We start from the raw sequence: 18,928 nt of genomic DNA on the forward strand, positions 1-18,928 counted from the left end.
GAGGAGGATTGGGGACAGGGGAGAAGAGAATCCAGAGCCTCCTGAACGCCACTTTGGCCATCAGAGCAAGGATGGTCCAGGGCTCCGCAAGATTCCTGTGGTGGAGGAAATGTGCTGGGGGAAATGTCTGGGCTTTGTTCCTTATTGGGGGCTTTCCCTGGAAATTGCTCCTTCTGTGATCCTTTGGACTCTCAACCTTGTTGCTGTTTGTTTTATTCTCTCTCGTTGCTGTTTCAGCAAATTGTTCATCTTTTAGCTCTTTTGGGATCTTTGTGCCCCCACGGGGAGCAAGTGGGGCAGTTTTTAGTGGCAGCACAGACACGTGTGGGTGCCCATGGGTGGGGACCCCCAGTGCCCCCAGTTCCCCCCAGTGTCACAGCACATTCCCGTAGATGTCACCGGGTTCCCGCGGTCGCCCCTGGGGTCCCCGCAGCTCCGCGTTGGTCACCTGGGGATGCTGGAGGTTGGTGGCACGGGGGGACGCTGCGAGAGACACGAGCTGTGGGATCTGGGTGGGGTGACACTGGTGGGTGACGTGTCCCTCTGCGTGTGTCCCCCCCCCGTACTCACCCCCTGCCCTCTTGGTGACCACGACGTGGGTGTACAGCACCTCCCCCTCCTCTGGGGGGGCTGGGGGATCCGGGGGGGCCCTGAGGCAATAAAGGGGATGTGGGGGAGGGAATGGAGAGCTGTGAGGTGGGGGTAAAAGGGGACACATGTCGGAAGCCCTTCACCAACCTTACCTGCTGCTTCCTGGCAGCTGCAGAGGAAAGAGGGGAGATGTGACTGTGGGATCGCAGGGCCCTGAACCCTCCCAGGATTCCTGACCCCCCACGGGACGCTCAATTTACAACAGAACCCTCAAGCATCCCTGAAGCCTCCCAGAATTCAGGAACCTCCCCAGTGTCCCCAGCCAACTCAGCCTCAAGAACCGAAAGCCCAGCAGGGACAGAGACCTCCTAACTTCCCCAAGGGCCTCTGAGAGAACCCCCAGCATCCCTGCAGGACCCTCCAGCACCTCCCCAAACCCTAAAGGACCCCCAGACAATGCCACAATTTTGGGGCTGTGGGTGCTGCCCAATTATTGTCCAACACTGGGTGCCTCTACAGCTCCCTGGGACGCCTGTGCCTCCATTGTCACCCACCCACACGGTGCCACTGGTGCCAGGCCACAATGACACCCACGAGCAGGAGCAGGAACAAAAGGGCCCCACTGACCCCTGCGGCCACTGCAAGAAACAGAGGGGGACACATCAGGGTCACCCATCACCCCAGGGGTCCTGCACTCCCTGGTGACCCTGTGGGACCCCACCTTTGTTGCAGTGTCCCCATGGTGTCACCTCCAGGGCCAGCTCAGGGCTGAGTGCCTGGAACACGTGGTGCCTGTCCTGTCCCAGCTGGTTGGTGGCCACGCACTTGTAGGTGCCTGAATGTCCCACATTGATGTCTCCAAGCTCCGGGAGGGGACCCTGGGGCACCTCCAGCCTGTTCTGCAGCCAGGTGAAGGTGACAGGGGCTGATCCCACCTGCACTGAGCAGTGCAGGGTCACAGGGTCACCTGCACACACCTGGTGTGACAGGGGACCAGGGGTGATGGTGGCATTGGCCACGGGCACTGTGGGGACAAAGACAGGGCTGGCACCTGGTGAAGTGGGATGGGAGTGCCATAGGTGGGGTCACTCCCAGCCCGAGGGTCCCGCTCACCCAGGACGGTGACATTCATGGGGTCACTCTCGGCCACGCTGTCCCCGTCACTGACCCGGCACCGGTACTGGCCGCTGTCATTTTCCCCAGTGTGGCACAGCTCCAGGCAGGGGCCGGTGCCCGGTGGTGCCCCCGAGCCCTCCTGGTGCCAGGAAAAGGACAGGGGACCTGTCCCCACGGCCACCATGCAGCTCAGCACCAGGCTGTCTCTGAGTGCCATCTGTCCCCTGGGGGCTGTGCTGACAGGGACACCCCGGAAGCAGGACCCCTGCAGGAGGGGAGGATCGCAAGGGACAGTGAGGGACCCGGGGGGGTGGTAGGGGAGGGGCAGGGAGACCCCAGTGAGGGAGAGGGGGCGCAGAGATTGGTGGGGCTTGGAAAAGAACCCCAAGGGACACCTGGAGGGGTGGGGGGATGACACCAGGGTGGGTATGGGGACTCAGGGAGGGAATGATGTGACCTCATAGAGGGATGGGGGGGATTCTGGGAGGGGTGAGGGGACTCAGAGAGGGATGGGGAGACACAAGCCAGGAATGGGGGGACCAGGGGACAGACCCGGGGCAGGGATGGCAGGACACGGAAAATGTGTAGGGGTAGGATGGGGGCAGCCCTCTAGGGGTCGGGGACCCTGAGAGGGACATGAGAAGGGAGCAGGGGAGCAAGGGTAGGATATGGGAAAAGTTGGGGCCACAGGGCAGGTGTCTGGAAGGACTGGGCATCCCCTGAAGGCCTGGGAGAGCTGAGGAGGCTGTGGGGGCTCCCCGTGCCCATCCCCACACTCACTGCGCACCGTGACGCGGAGCCGGGTGCTGCTCTTTTGCACAGCACCCCCCTCGGAGTGCAGCTGGCAGCTGTAATTCCCCAAGTGGGAGACCTCCACGGCGGGCACCAGCTGCTGCAGGGGCCCCTGCAGGCCCCCCACCACCTGCCCGTCCCAGTAGAACACGTGCAGGAGGGGGGCTCGGGGCCTCAGGGGGCTGGGGGTGCTGAGGCCGCTAAAAGTCAGGGGGACCCCTGGGTGGGCTCGGGGGGACCCTCCAGCACCGGCAACAAGAAGAGCTCTGGGAAGGAGAGGGGAGGGGGATTTGTGAGCCTGAATCCCTGGGGAGGGGCTGTGGGGGTGTCAGGGTGGCAGCTGTGGGGTGCTCACTGTGCCCTGTCACTGTCACCGGTGCTGAATTTCATGACCTCCCTGACCACCAGGATTTCAACAGACCCTGCAGCTGTAGTGACCACTGTGGTGCAGCTGCAGAGGGGACAGGGACAGCTCGGTGCCATCACGGAGCCCCCCCGGACCCTTCTCCTCACAGTAGAAGGACACCAAGGTGACCGTGCAGTTCCACCAGCCCTGGCAGCGCAGTGTCACCGTGTCCCCTCCAGCAGCGCCTGTGCCGGCACCTGCAGCACCAGCGGGCCTGGGGGACAGAGGGGTCCTGTCACACCCGATGGCACCGGGACCCCATCTGTGTTACACCCAGTGCACCAGGGGTCCCTAATTCCCACATGGTTTCCCTGACACTAGGATACTCTGGGATGTCCCCATAGCAGGGCACAGGCTCTGATTACACCAGGAGGTGAACCATGGAGTGGAGCCCACTGAGAGCCCTCGGGGTCCGCTGGGTGCCAGGCTGGGGACACCCAAACCCCCCTCACTGTCTGAGACAATCACAGGGGGACTGAGACTGATGCCAGGTCTGTCACATATGTAGGTGCCACTCTCGTTGACAGTGAGGTGTTCAGGTCCCTCCTGCCCCCAGCGCTGCCCATCCTTGTACCAGGTGGTGACACCGGCAGTCCCCGAGCCCTGGCAGGTCAGGGTCACCCGGTCCCACAGCACCGCCGGCCTCCAGGGGGGCTCCACCAGGAGCTGGGTGGTCTGGGCACCTGTGGGTGACAGGGGTGACACCAGCCTGCCAGGGCCAGCGTGGGGCTGGGGACAGTGGGGTGGGGCCATGGCATCCCCTGAGGACTCACCAGCGAGGCTGAGGGTCTGGGCTGGAAGGGAGAAGGGACAGGGCTGGGTGGGGGTCATGGGGACACTGTGGACACCCCATGTTTGCACACGTCAGCTCCACCAGCCCAACAGCACCAGTCCCCACAGCCATAAATCCATAGCCCTTTGCCCATCGTCCCATTCCAATGGCACCTGTTCTCCTGGCCCATCCCCATGCAATGTGGCCCTTGTCCCTGTCCCTGCATCCCTGTTCCCCTGCAGCCCTGTCCCCACAGCTACCCAAGCCCCAAGGCTCCTTCTGCCACATCCTTGTTCCCACATCTCTATCCCCCTGTTCCTGTCCCCACATCCCAGTTCCCCTGTTCCTGTCCCTAAAGCCACCCCACAACTCTGGTCACACTGGGCTCCATGCCCTGCTCTGGCTCTGCTGGCCTTGGGGACCTCAGGGGACCCCACAGCCCCCCTGTGCCCCCTCCCCTCCCCATCCCCTGGGTGTCAGGCCCAAGCCCGGGGCACTCACCCCACAGGAGCAGCGCCACCTTGCCGGCCATCCCAGTGTCCCCAGCCATGTGCACTGGCTGTCACTCGCTGCTGTGGCCACCGCTCCCCTGGTTGGCGGCTCTTTGGATGAAGGGGAAGGAAGCGAGGTCACGTCCGTCCCCATGTGTAGGTGGCCCTTGATGGGGGCAGGGTGGGGAGGCTGTGGGACATGGGAGGCAGGGTGGGACATGGTGGGGACATGGTCTTGCCAGAATCTCAGTCTAAGGCTGTGTAGGGAGCCAGGGATGGGTGTCCAGGGGAATGGGGTGCCCAGGGATGGGGTCCCAGGGAAATGGGGGTCCCAAGGGTTGGGTGGACTCAGACTTGGGAATGAGGGTCCCAGAACAATGTGGCCTCCAGGGATTTGTGATCATGGGATGGGGGCCATGGCATGGGGGTCCGCGTGAGAATGGGGGCACAGGGGAAATCAAGGTCCCCAAGGGAAGGGGTGTCCCAGGGACTGGAATTACTGGGATGGGGTTCCTTGGGGTTGGAGATCCTGGGAAATTGCAGTCCAGGGATGGGGGTCTCAGGGAAGGGAAGACAGAAGGAAATTGGGTCCCAAGGTTGGGGTCGCAGGGAAATGGGGGTGCCAGGGATGGGCGGTGGCTGGGGGGGCCTGGGGGTCACAGCTCCTTCCCTGGATGCCTCAGATTTTGGGGTGACCCAGGGCACTGCAAAATCACCCCTGGAATGCTTGTGTCCTGGTCAGGCATTGCATGGGGGTCTTGGGTAGTTCAGCCTCTGTGTTCTCCCCTGCCCCTGACTTTTTCCTCTCTTTATTTCTCTTTTTTTCCTTATTCTCCTTACTTTTTGCCATGTCCCCTCACCCCTGGTTCCTGGCTCAGCAATCCCGGGGAGCACCTGAGCAGGGAATGGGTTGGGGGGACCCAGGGGAGGGGGAAAATGGGGAGAAGGAGGTGCAGGGAATGGTGGGGAGGCTGTGGGGGATGGAGGGGTTGGGCTGTGTGCCCTCAACACTTTCAGTTTCTTTTTCCTGGGCAAGAAGGAAGAGGCCGTTTGTGCTGAGAGTCAGATGGGAAAGGGGGGGTTCTGTCCTGGGGTGGCACATCCAGAGGCTCCTGTCCAGGGGGATCCTGTCCCAGGGGGTGACACATCCTGGCATGGGGGGTCCTGTCCCAGGGTGTGGCAGTTCTGGAAATGTCCCTGCACATTCCTGGCCGGGTGCCTGTCCCAGGGGTGGCACATCCTGGGGACCCCTGTCAATGCAAGGGTGGGGCCCAGCCATGGCCCAGCCCCACTGCACAGGGATGGCCATTGCCCAGCCCTGCTCTGCCCAGCCCCAGCTGGCAGCCAGCACCTGAGGGTCCCCCCTGCCCCCTTGGCTTTGATTCTGGCAGCTTTAGAGCTGCTGCAGAGGTGAGAATTCTGTGGGGGAAAAAGGCCCTGCCTGTGGTTTGCTCAGCCCTGCAAGAAGCACAGAACCCAAAGGGAGCCCAAGCAGTGGCTCTGGGAGGGCCTTTGATGGTTTTCAGAGCAGGGCTGGCTGGAAACTGCCCCTGCAGGTTCAGCTGTGGGGGAACCAGTCTGGAAATGCAGCAATTGATCATTTTGTCCCTCTCAACAAGGGACTGAGAGAGCCCCAGTACTGCTGCAAATCCAACACTGATTTTCTCAACAAGCTGACCTGGACCCTCCTTCTGGAACAAAACCTGCAGCCCTTTGGAACCTCATGGAAAGAATGTTTGGGTTCCGGATCTGCACAGAAGAGAGGGAAAAGTGTGGAAATATTGAGCAGGGGCTGCACACGAGGGGCTCGGGAACAGGGGTGTCACAGCAGGAGCAGGGAGTGCCCAGGGAGGGGAATTCAGGGCAGGCTGGAGTGGATTTACCAGGGAATCAGACCCTGAGGCACACAGGGGCATTTCCACAGATTCCTGTGCACTGTCCCAAGCATGGACAGAGCTTCTCCCCTTCCTCCATGGGAAGTCAAACAAGTTTCAGGGTGGGAACGAGCAAAATGGGAAGAGTTCCTTAATATGGCCCAAGAAAAGGCATCCTTAGGGGCTGGGTTGCTGCCCAGCAGGCAGGGAACAATCCCATGGAGCTGTTGGACACTCAGGGAGATTCCACCCTCTGTGTTATCCACAAGCAAACGCTGCTGTGGGATGGAGCAAAAGGAACCAAAAAGTCTCATTTCACTGTGATTTGTTTGTGGTTTTCTTGTGGTTTTTATATCCACTTATTTGGGAATAATAATTTCCCACTCTTGTTGGGAAAGCAATGATTAAAAGGATTCTATAAACCAGAGCATTTTATACCTTGTCAGTTTGATTTTTGAGGAGTTTGTTTTTTGTTGGGAAAATAATGGTATAGGAAAAGATTTATGCCTTTTTTCTATGGCTGTATAATTTTGTCACAGTCAATTGGGCATCAAGTGTTTCCTGAGATTGCTAAGACAGGAAATTTGGGTGACAGGAAAAAGCCCAGGGGTGTGTGGGGCAGAGACCCAGAGCCTCCCAGGACAAGCCTGGGGTGCCCCAGGGTGGGCTCTGTGCGGGGCTCTGAGTCATCTCAAAATCTGAGACCAAAATATGACCCCAAAATTGTCCAAAGCAATTGGGCATCAGGGAATTCAACCAGCTTGATCCTGGGATTTACCATCATCAGGGCAAGGTCATAAAAGATGCCTCCTTAAGTTTGGGCACCCCAGAGGTCACAGGGCCCCACTGGGGACAGCGGGAATGCTCAAGGCCCAGCCAGGACAGAGGACCCCAGGATGTGCCACCTCTGGGAAAGGAATCCCCAAGGATGTGGCACCCCCAGAACGAGGAGGAGCTCCCAGGGACAAGAGCCTGGGACAAGACCTGGGTGTCAGCACAGCAGAGCTGCCCTTTTCCCTAAAGGCTGGACCCCTCTGGATGTGCCCCCCTGACAGAATTCATGTCCTTGCCTCAGCACAAACTGCTGCAGGAAAGAGAAAGAGTTGGGGGGTCACAGACAGGGAGCCCCATCCCCCACAGCCCTGAAACCACTGCCTGCACCCCCCAACCCCTTTTTTCCCTTCCTGGGATTCTCCCAGCTGTTCCCTGGGATGGTTCAGCCAGGAAATGCGGGGAGACAGGAAAAAGTCCAGGGGTGAGTGGGGCAGAGACACAGAACCTCCCAGGAGAGCCATGCGTTGCCCCAGGGTGGGGACTATGCTGGGCTCTGAGTCACCCCAAAATCTGAGGCACCCCAGGAAGGAGCTGTGACCCCCGTGCCCACCCAGCCACTGCCCATCCCTGGCACCCCCATTCCCCTGGGAACCCAACCATGGGACCCCCATTGCCTTGGTCTCTCCTCCCTGGGGACCCTCATGCCAGGACTGACATTGCCCAGCCCCACCATTGCCTTGATCCCATCCCATGGGCTTCTTCTTCCCCCGGAACCCCTATTCCCGAGGGTCCCCTTTTTCCCCCTGCACCCCCAGCCATGGCACCCGCTTGCCATGACCCCAAATCCCTGGGGACCATGTTCCCACAGCACCCCCATCCCTGAATCCCCCCAGGCATGGAAACCCCAATTGCAGTGGACTCCCATTCTCCTGGACACCCATCCTTGGTTCCCCACATCCCTTGAGCCCCCCCACTCCTGGCAACACCATCCCCCACCATGTCCCCAGGCTGTCCCCACCCTCCCCACAGCCTGTGCCCTGCTTGTGGCCACCCTGCCCCCACCAAGGGCCACCTACACATGGGGACGGACGTGACCTCGCTTCCTTCCCCTTCATCCAAAGAGCCGCCAACCAGGGGAGCGGTGGCCACAGCAGCGAGTGACAGCCAGTGCACATGGCTGGGGACACCGGGATGGCCGGGAAGGTGGCGCTGCTCCTGTGGGGTGAGTGCCCCGGGCTTGGGCCTGACACCCTGGGAATGGGGAGGGGAGGGGGCACAGGGGGGCTGTGAGGTCTCCTGGGGTCCTCAAGGCCAGCAGGACATGGAGCCCAGTGTGACCAGAGTTGTGGGGTGGCCATGGGGACAGGAACACGGGACACACACAGGGGAACTGGGATGTGGGGACAGGGACAGGAGGATGGAGTTGTGGGGACAAGGATGCTACAGAAGGAAACTTGGGGCTTGGGCAGCTGTGGGTACAGAGATAGGGGAAGAGGGACACAGGGATGCAGGGACAGGAACAAGGGGACAAGCACCATGTGCTTGAGCCATGGGGACAGGTGCCACCAAAATGGGACCATGGGCACAGGGTCATGGGAATGTGGCTATGGGTCTGGCAGGGATGACCTGTGCCAGCACAGGGGTCCCCATGCCTGACCATGAGTTGGCTGCTGTGTCCCTGTCCTCGAGACATCTGTGCCACACCAATGCCCCCACTGAGACCTTTTTCAGGGCAGCCCCCTCCCACCCTACCCCTGTGCCTCTGTCCCCATGGTGCCACCCCCACCCAGCCCTGTCCCTTCTCCCTTCCAGCCCAGACCCTTGGCCTCGCTGGTGAGTCCTCAGGGGATGCCATGGCCCCACCCCGCTGTCCCCAGCCCCACACTGGCCCTGGCAGGCTGGTGTCCCCTGTCACCCACAGGTGCCCAGACCACCCAGCTCCTGGTGGAGCCCCCCTGGAGGCCGGCGGTGCTGTGGGACCGGGTGACACTGACCTGCCAGGGCTCGGGGACTGCTGGTGCCACCACCTGGTACAGAAACGGGCAGCGCTGGGGGCAGCAGGGACGCACCAATGTCACTGTCACCATGAAAGGCATTTACCGCTGTGACAGACCTGGCACTGGGCTCAGCCCCCCTGTGATTGTCTCGGAAGGTGAGGGGGGTTTCGGTGTCCCCAGCCTTGCACCCACAGGCACCCCAAGGACTCTGGGTGGGCTCTGCTCCATGGGTCACCTCCTGTGTGACCAGAGCCCATCCCCTGCTCTGGGGACATCCAGAGCACCCCAGAGCGAGAGGACCCTGTTTGTGGAATTGATGACCTCTGGTGCACTGGGTGTGACTCCGTGAGGGTCCCGATGTCAGGGGGACCCTTGACATCCCTGTGATGTGATGAATCCCCTCTGTCCCCCAGATGATCTGGTGCTGCAGGTGCCGGCGCGGGCGCTGCTGGAGGGGGACACGGTGACACTGCGCTGCCGGGGCTGGCGGAAAAGAACGGTCACCTCGGTGTCCTTCTACCAGGAGGGGAAGGAACTGGGGGTGTTCCCCAATGTCACTGAGCTGTCCCTGTCCCCTCTGCAGCTGAGCCACAGTGGCCACTACAGCTGCAGGGGCAAGGTGGGATCCTGGGGGTGGAGGGAGTCACCACCAGTGACAGTGACAGTGCACGGTGAGCACCACAAAGTCCCCACCCCAACACCCCCACAGCCCCTCCCCAGGGACTCGGGGCCAAAATTCCCTCTCCCCTCTCCTTCCCAGAGCTCTTCTCAGTGCCGGTGCTGCAGGGTCCCCCCGAGCCCATCCTGGGGGCCCCCCTGACTCTCAGCTGCCTCAGCACCCCCAGCCCCCTGCGGCCCCGAGCCCCCCTCCTGCACGTGTTCTACCGGGATGGGAAGATGGTGGGAGACCCGCAGGGGTCCCCACAGCTGCTGGTGCCTGCCGTGGGGGTCTCCCACTCGGGGAATTACAGCTGCCAGCTGCACCCTGAGGTGGGGGGATGTGGGGAAAAGCAGCACCAGGCTCCATGTCATGGTGCACAGGGAGTGCGGGATGGGCACAGGGAGCCCCCACAGACACCTCGGGTCCCCTGTTTGGGCATCTCCAAGTCCCCAACAAAAATTTCCTTGGTCCTTCTATTACTTCCCTTGTGCCCACACCCTTCTGTGTTATGACCCCATTCCTGACATCCCCCATCACACCAGTCCCCCATCCCTGTCCCCCCACACCAGCTGCCAGCCCCACCCTGTGCCCTCAGCCCTGTCTCTGTCCCCGCAGTGCCCGTGGCCAATGCCACCATCACCCCCGGTGTCCTGGACGTGACACAGCAGGACACAGGGACACACAGGGACACAGGTGGGGTCCCACAGGGTAACCAGGGAGTGCAGAACCCCTGGGGTGATGGGTGACCCTGATGTGTCCCCCTCTTTTTCTTGCAGTGGCCACAGGGGTTGGTGGGGCCCTTTTGTTCCTGCTCCTGCTCGTGGGTGTCATTGTGGCCTGGAACTGGTGGCACCGTGTGGGTGGGTGACAATGGGGGGACGGGGGTCCCAGGCGACTGTAGAGGCCCCCATAATTGGGAAACAAGAGAGTGGCATTCACAATCCCAGTGTTGTGACATTGGCTGGGGGTGCTGTAGAGCTTGGGGAGGTGCAGGAGGGTTGTTCAGGGATGTTGAGGGTTCTTTCAGGGGCCTTGGGGGTGTTTGGGGGGTCTCTGTCCCTCCTGGGCTTTGGGTACTTAAGCCTGAGTTGATTTGGGGTACAGAGGATGTTCATGAATTCTGGGGGGCTCCAGGAATGCATGGGGGTCCTGTTGAAGATTGAGGGTCCCATGGGAGTTCAGGAATCCTGAGAGCATTCAGGGCCCTGGGGACCCCACAGTCACCCCTCCCCTCTTTCCTCTGCAGCTGCCAGGAAGAACCAGGAAAGGTGAGTGGGGAGCTCAAACCACGCGCTCCCTATTTTCCCGAACCCCCAAGACCTCCCATTCCCTCCGTCAAAACCCCTTTGTTCCCTCAGGGCCCCCCCGGATCCCCCGGTCCCCCCAGAGGAGGGGGAGGTGCTGTACACCCACATCGTGGTCACCAAGAGGGCAGGGGGTGAGTACGGGGGGGACACACACAGAGGGACACGTCACCCACCAGTGTCACCCCACCCAGATCCCACAGCCCGTGTCTCTCGCAGTGTCCCCCCGTGCCACCACCCTCCAGGATCCCCAGGTGACCTACGCGGAGCTGCGGGAACCCCAGGGGCGACCGCGGGAACCCGGTGACATCTACGGGAATGTGCTGTGACACTGGGGGGAACTGGGGGCACTGGGGGTCCCCACCCATGGGCACCCACTCGTGTCTGTGCTGCCACTAAAAAACTGCCCCAATCCCTCCCTGTGGGGGCACAAAGATGCCAAAGGGCTGAGAGAAGAACAATTTCCTGAAACAGCAATGAGAGAGAATAAAACCAACAGCAACAGCAATAAGGTTCAGTGTCCAAATTGTCACACAAGGAACAATTTCCAGGGAAAGCCCCCAATAAGGAACAAAGCCCAGACATTTCCCCCAGCATGTTTCCTCCACCAGAGGAACCTGGCAGGGCTCTGGACCTTCCTTGCTCTGATGGCCAAAGTGGCCTTCAGGAGGCTCTGGATTCTCTTGTTCCCTGTCCAAAACTGTCCTCTGCCCTGTTCCCCCCACGAGGATGTCAGAAAGGCCCTGTGGGAATTCCAGAACCCCCTCCTTTCCCAGGGCAGTCGGGATCATGCCATGGCACAGGGCGGGGTGTCAGAGACAGGAAAAGTTTGATGTCTGGAGATATTTTGGAACACCTGTGTGTAGCAGGGGTGGGTCAGGCCTTGCTTTTGGTGAGACAGGGCCCCGTCTGTCCATCAGTCTGTCAGCCATGTCACACTGGGGACAGTGTGATGCTCTGCCAAAGCCAGCTCCTGAGTGGCCGTGTGACCAGGAGTGCCAGCTATGGAGAGGGCCCTTGGTGGCCCAGCTGCCTTAAAGGACAAAGCATGAGGTGGCCAAGTCCCTGACCGTGTCTTCTCTTGGGGTGTCTGTCCCAACCACACTGGAACCCAGCAGCTGGCAACTCATTTAAATGAGAAATATCTACCAAGGAAAGTGAGGATGTTCCTGGAATGGTAGGAAGACCCATGTCTAAAAATCTTTTTAATTTGAAAAATGATGGGTCTTCCAGGCAAAAGTTTTGGAAAAGGAATAACAGCTCTTTACTGGGAAATTTATAAACCAGAAGAGAACAAACAACACAAACGCAGAACTTTCCCTCCCGCTCAGCGCTGTTGGTTTTTGTGGCAGTTATAACCGCGGCCAGCAGGGGGCGCTGCAGGGAGCACTCCCGGCCAGCAGGGGGCGCCCCGCTCCAGCTCCATCCCCTCAGGGGCCGTGGCGGCCTCGGGCGGGAGGGAGGAGGGCAAATCGCTCCTTTTGCAAACTCACGGCCACCAATCGGTCCCGGCACCACCACCGGCAGCGGGCAGAAGCCACCAAGGCAGCAGGTTGGATCCCAGTGCCCACTGGCAGCATAGCAGTGTCCCGGGGCCAGGCACACGCCGTGCACAACACCCGCGACCGCTCTCCATGATCTCGAATGGAAGGAAGGCAGCACCTGACCCCAGGCAGGTCTCGGGTCCACAACAGCACCTCTGGTGGCTTTGTACCACAATTCCTGCAAACCTTCAGCCTTTCACTCAGGTGAGGAGGGCAGGGATGGAGCAGCTTTGGGGACACCTGGAATCCAGGCAAGGGACACTCCCCACAGCCTTTCCATGACCACAGGCAGATCCACTGACTGATATTTCCATACATTTCTCTCTTATCTGCCCACTACAATCCAAATCCAAGCATTCTTTCCATGCGGATCCTGAGGGCTGCAGGTTTGGTTCAAGGACAATGGTCAAGGTCCAGTTCTTGAGCAGATTGTTGTAGGATTTGCAGTTGTTCTGGGCCTCTGTCAGTCCCTTCCCAAGAGGAAGAAATGATCAATTGCTGGACTGGTTCCCTCTCAGCTGCCCCTGCAGGGGCGGTTTCTAGCCAGCCCTTCTATGAAAAATATCAAAGGCCCTAGCAGAGCCACTGCTTGTACTCTCTTTTGGCTTTGTGCTTCTTGCAGGGCTGAGCAAACCACAGGCAGGGCCTTTTTCCCCCACAGAATTCTCACCTCTGCAGCAGCTCTAAAGCTGCCAGAATCAAAGCCAAGGGGGCAGGGGGGACCCTCAGGTGCTGGCTGCCACCTGGGGCTGGGCAGAGCAGGGCTGGGCAATGGCCATCCCTGTGCAGTGGGGCTGGGCCATGGTTGGGCCCCACCCTTGGGTGGCCTCTGGCTTCAAGGAGCAGGAGTCTGGGAGTTCCTTCCTGCCCAGGGGCTCCATTCCCCAGCTGCTTTTGCTGGCTCAGATCCTGCAGGGGACGAGCAAGAATGGAGAAGTCTGGACCCCTCCGAATCTGCCATGCTCCAGGACAGGAGCCCCTTGTCCAGCATGTGTCCCCCTGGGACAGGATCCCCCCAGGACAGGAGCCCCCTGGATGTGCCCCCCCCAGGACAGAACCCCCCCTCCATGTGACAAACGTGTCAAACAGCCTCTTCCTTCTGCCGCAGTACAGAGAAAGTGAAAGCGTTGGGGCGGTAAAAGCTGCACTCCCCCATCTCCCACAGCCTCCCCAGCCCATTCCCTGCTCAGGTGCCCCCCAGGATCATCAAGGCACAAACTGGGGGTTTCTGAAATTGAGGGGTAAAATGGTGAAAATGGAATAAAGAGAGGGAAAAGTCACTGGGGTCTGGAGGGGCACAGACCCAGAGCCCCTCGGGATCTGTCTGTGGTAATCCCCACGCCGCCGGCACCTTGTGGGGGCTAAGTTAAGCTCTGGATCACCCCAAAATCTGAAGCACCCAGGGAAGGAGCTGCAACCCATGGGCTCACCCAGCCGCTGCCCATCCCTGGCACCCCCATTCTCTGGGAACCGAAACATGGGACCGCCATTCCTTATGTTCCACCTTCTCTGCAACCCCCATCCCAATACTGACATTCCCCAGGATCTCCATGGCCCGGGACCCCATTTCCAAGGAAACCCCTCCCATTCATTCCAAGCCCTGAAATCCTCCTAGGACCCACTATTCCCCCATCCCATGAACTCAATTCCCTGGAGCCCATATTCTCCTGGGACTCCCATCCCTGAGTCCCCCCAGCTATGGGGACGCTCATTCCCATGGCAGACCCATCGCCGGACATTCCCCCTCCTCACCACCCCATTTCCCAGTGACCCCATTCCTACCTCCCTAAACCCACCGAGCCCCCCACTCCTGGGAACCCCATGTCCTACTTTGTCCCACCCACCCGTGTCCCCAGCCTGTCCCCACTCTCCCCACCCCTCCAGGTGCCACCTACGCATGAGGGCGAGACCTGACCTCGCTTCCTTCCCCTTCATCCGAAGAGCCGCCAGCCAGGGGAGCAGGGGCCACAGCTGCGAGTGACAGCCAGTGCACATGGCTGGGGACACCGGGATGGCCGGGAAGGTGGCGCTGTTCCTGTGGGGTGAGTGCCCCGGACATGGGCCTGACACCCCGGGGATGGGAAGGGGAGGGGGCACAGGGGGGCTGCAGGGTACTCTGGGGTCCCCAATGGCAGCAGTGCCAGTCCATGTTACCCACAGTGGACCTTGGTGTGACTGGGGATGTAGGGTGGCTTTGGGGACAGGAATAGGGGGGCAGGTATTTGGGGATGGTATGTGGGCATATGAATGAGGGGACTGGCACCTTTGGGTTTGGGTAGCTCTGGGGATAGGGACAAGGGAACTGGGATGCAGGGACAGAAAGCGACAAGCACCGCGAGGATGTGGCCATGGGGATGGGATCATGGGGATGGGATCATGAGCTGGTGGGGGTGACCTGGGCCAGCATGGGCTGTTTCTGTGGTGTCCTCGTGCCAGGGGTGTCCACAGTGTCCCCATGTTCTGCCTCAGCCCAGGGTGGCCTCAGTGTCCCTGTTCCCAAGGTGTCTGTGCCACAGGGATTTGGTGCACAGGTGGCTGTGACACAGACATGTCCCCCTGCCTCTCCAAATCTTTTTGAGGCCACCCACACACACTTTCCCACAAGAAATGCTGTCCCAACAGGGACAGTTTTTGGGGACAGCCACCACACCCTGTACCCTGGTGCCTCCTTCCCTGCAGTGCCACCCCCACCCAGCCCTGTCCCTTCTCCCTTCCAGCCCAGACCCTCGGCCTCGCTGGTGAGTCCTCAGGGGATGCCATGGCCCCACCCCGCTGTCCCCAGCCCCACACTGGCCCTGGCAGGCTGGTGTCCCCTGTCACCCACAGGTGCCCAGACCACCCAGCTCCTGGTGGAGCCCCCCTGGAGGCCGGCGGTGCTGTGGGACCGGGTGACACTGACCTGCCAGGGCTCAGGAAGCGCCAGTGCCACCACCTGGTACAAGGATGGGCAGCGCTGGGGGCAGCAGGGACGTGACCGCCTCAGTGTTACCGAGAGTGGCATCTACACATGTGACAGACCCAGCATCAGGTGCAGCCCCCCCGTGACAGTCTTAGATGGTGAGGGTGGATCTATAATGATCAGGGTGGCCCCTGAGAGGTCAGAGTGGGCTCCACTCCATGGAAGGCCTCACACCCCTCATGTGGCGAGAGCCTGTGCCCTGCACACAGGGACATGCCAGTGCAGCCCAGTGCACTCCAGAGCACCCAGATGTCCCTGGTGCTATGGGCACCCACCTCAGAATGGCCTCATCAGAGAGATGTGACCTTCCTGTCCCACAGACCCACTGGTGCTGCAGGTGCCAGCACGGGCACTGCTGGAGGGGGACACAGTGACACTGTGCTGCCGGGGCCGGCAGGAAAACCATCTCAGCAGGGTGCGATTTTACCGGGAGGAGAAGGATCTCGGGGGGTCCCTCAGGGGAACCGGGATGTCCCTGTCCCCCCTGCAGCTGCACCACAGCGGCCGCTACCGATGTGAGGGCTTGGTGGGGTCCTGGCAGTCCCGGTCAGCAACTGTGACAGTGACAGTGCACGGTGAGCACCCCTATGGCTGGAACTCCAATATCTTGACAACCCCAAAGCCACTTCCCAGTGGATTCAGAGCCACAGTCCTCACCTCCCCTCTCCTTCCCAGAGCTCTTCTCGGTGCCGGTGCTGTGGGGTTCCCCCAAGCCCACCCAGGGGTCCCCTCTGACTCTCAGCTGCCTCAGCAACCCCAGCCCCCTGCGGCCCCAAGCCCTCCTCCTGCACGTGTTCTGCCAGGACAGGCAGGTGGTGGGGGACCCGCAGGGGTCCCCGCAGCTGCTGGTGCCCGCCCTGGGGGTCTCCCACTCGGGGAATTATGGCTGTGAGGTGCACTCCCAGGGTGGGGCTGTGTGGAAGAGCAGCGCCCGGCTCCGCGTCACGGTGCACAGTGAGTGCGGGGATGGGCACGGGGAGCCCCCACAGCCTCCTTGGGTCCCCCACACTGCCTGGCATCGCCCAGCCCTCCCTGATGCCTGCTCTGGGGTACCCAACCTTTCCCGGATCCCTCCCTGGCTCCCACCATCCTTTCTTGGGTCCCTCACCAGGTTCACTGCACGTACATGGGTACCCCCATCCTTCCCTGGCACCATTTCCGTGTCCTGCCATTGCTGCCCCGGGTCCTTCCCCCAATCCCCCCATTCCTGGCTCGTGTTTCCCTCCATCCCACATTGGGTCCCTTCACCCCTCCCTGGGTCCCATCACCCCTCTCTGAGTTCTCTGCACATTCCCCAGATCACACCCTCCCCTCCCAGGGTCCCCATACCTGCCCTGGTGTTGCCCACCTCCCTCTCCTGGTGTTCCCTCCCGGAGCCCCCCCATCCCTCAGGGTTCCTTTCTAAGCACTGCCCCCCCCCCCCCCCCGGCCCCCCCATGTCTGCGCCCGCTCTCCATCACTGGAGTTCCCCTGCCCCTCCCTGAATCCCCTGGGTCCCTCACTGTTCCCTGGTGTCCCCCTCTCCTGCAGGGGTCCCGCTCTCGGGGGTGTCCCTGTCAGTGCAGCCCCCTGGGGCACAGGTGGCACTCGGGGACAGCCTGGTGCTGAACTGCTCAGTGACCATGGGGACAGGTGCCCTGTCCTTCTCCTGGCACCGGGAGGGCTCGGGGGCACTGCCTGGCACCAGCCCCCACCTGGAGCTGCGCCACATTAGGGACAATGACAGCAGCCAGAACCGGTGCCGGGTCAGCGACGGGGACAGCACGGCTGAGAGTGACCCCCTGAATGTCACTGTCCTGGGTGAGCGGGACCCTCGGGCTGGGGATGACCCCACCCAGAGCACTCCCATCCCACCCTGCCATTTGTCAGCCCTGTCTGTGTCCCCGCTATGCCTGTGGCCAATGCCACCATCACCCCCAGTCCCCTGTCACACCAGGTGCATGCAGGTGACAACGTGACCCTGCACTGCTCGGTGCAGGTGGGCTCAGCCCCTGTCACCTTCACCTGGCTGCACAATGGACAGGAGGTGTCCTGGGGTCCCCTCCAGGAGCTCAGGGACATCGATGTGGGACATTCGGGCACCTACCAGTGCATGGCCACCAACCAGCTGGGACAGGACGGGCACCGCGTGTTCCGGGCACTCAGCCCTGAGCTGGCCCTGGAGGTGACACCTGGCTCACCCTGGGTCACAGGTGGGGTCACATAGGGTCACCAGTATGTTCAAGACCCCCTGGGTTCAGGGTGACCCCAATGTGTCCCCTCTGTCCCCAGCAGTGGCTGTGAATGTCAGCAGGACCCTCCTGTTCCTGCTCCTGCTCCTGGCTGTCATCGGGGGCTGTCACTGCTGGCACCGCCAGGTTGGTGACAATGGGGGGGATGGGGGTCCTGGAGTGAGGGGAAGCCCCAGAATGGTGGCAGAGATCGGCAGCACCCAGGGCCCCTGAGCTGGGGGACACTGAGACTGCAGTGACCTCAGCTGGGGGTCCTGGGGGATGTGGGAGCAATTTGGAGGGTGTTGGTTGGGCTCCAGGGTCATTGCTGGGTGGGCTTTGTGGCACGTTGGGGTGGCACTGGGAGCTCCTGAAGGATTTGGGGAGCTCCTGGATGTCTGTGCAGGGATGTTGGGGGATCTTTCTGGGGTCCTATGGGAGTTTGGGGGTGCCCATCCCTGCCAGGCTTGGGGTTCTGGGGGCTCAGAGGGTTGGGGGCACCAGGAGGACTGGAGGCACTGCAGTGATGCAGAAGTTCCGGGGGGTTCAGTGGTGCTCAGAGTCTCCAGGGGGAGTCAGGGATCCATCGGGAATTGGGGCTGCAGTGGGGATTTGCGGGTCCCGTGGGTGGTTGGAGCTGCAAGGTCTCAGGAAGGTTCAGGGATCCCGGTGTCCCCATGGTCACCCCCTCCCCTTTTTCTTGCAGCTGCCAGGAAGCTCCAGGACAGGTGAGTGGGGGGCTCAGGCTGGAACTCCCCTTTCCCCCTCCCCAGACACCATCCAGACCCCCCCTTATCCCCACAGGAGGCCCCCGTGGAGGAGGGGGCTGTGCTCAACACCCACATCAGGGGCACCGAGTGGGCAGAGGGTGAGTACAGGGGGGGACAGGGACACATCACCCACAGGTGTCACCCCCCCAACCACATCCCCACAACCGGTGTCTCTCTCAGGGCCCCCACGGGTGTCCCCCAGCCCTGCCCCACCTCAGGATCCACAAGTGACCAACACGGAGCTGTCGGGACCCCACGAGGGACAGTGGGACCCCTGTGACTACGATGATGTGCTGTGACACTGGGGGCACTGGGGGCATCGATTCCCCTCAGGGGTCTCTTCTTCCTCTTCACAGCACCCACAGGGCTCCTCATTCCCCCTCCCAGAGCCAGGGGGGCACACAATGTTTTTCCCTCTTATTGTGCACAAAATGACACGTTTGATTAAACTGTGTGAGAAACAAGGCTCACTCTTTAAAATTTGTAAATGTTTAATAAGGGATAAAAGGGACAGTAAACAGTGGGCTGGGTGCTTGGCAACTGCCAGAGGCCTACAGTTAACTACAACAATGCTCCTTACATACCTTTTCATTGTATTGGATAAATACATACTCAGGAGGGTTATACATATTTAAACACTCTTTCCAGTTTACATGTTCTGGGAATT

The 18,928-nt window shown here is 61.1% G+C and overlaps 2 pseudogenes; one reads left to right on the plus strand and one right to left on the minus strand.

Moving 5' to 3' along the window:
- Window positions 1-18,696, plus strand: part of LOC139604545 (low affinity immunoglobulin gamma Fc region receptor II-like) — a 41,917-nt pseudogene extending 23,221 nt beyond the window's left edge.
- On the minus strand, window positions 374-7,693 carry LOC139604523 (Fc receptor-like protein 2; annotated as a pseudogene).
- Window positions 18,697-18,928: the final 232 nt, after the last annotated feature.

The sequence above is a fragment of the Agelaius tricolor genome, unplaced genomic scaffold, assembly GCF_023055355.1.
Source record: "Agelaius tricolor isolate 1412-34295 unplaced genomic scaffold, bAgeTri1.0.p SCAF_52, whole genome shotgun sequence".
NCBI lineage: Eukaryota > Metazoa > Chordata > Aves > Passeriformes > Icteridae > Agelaius > Agelaius tricolor.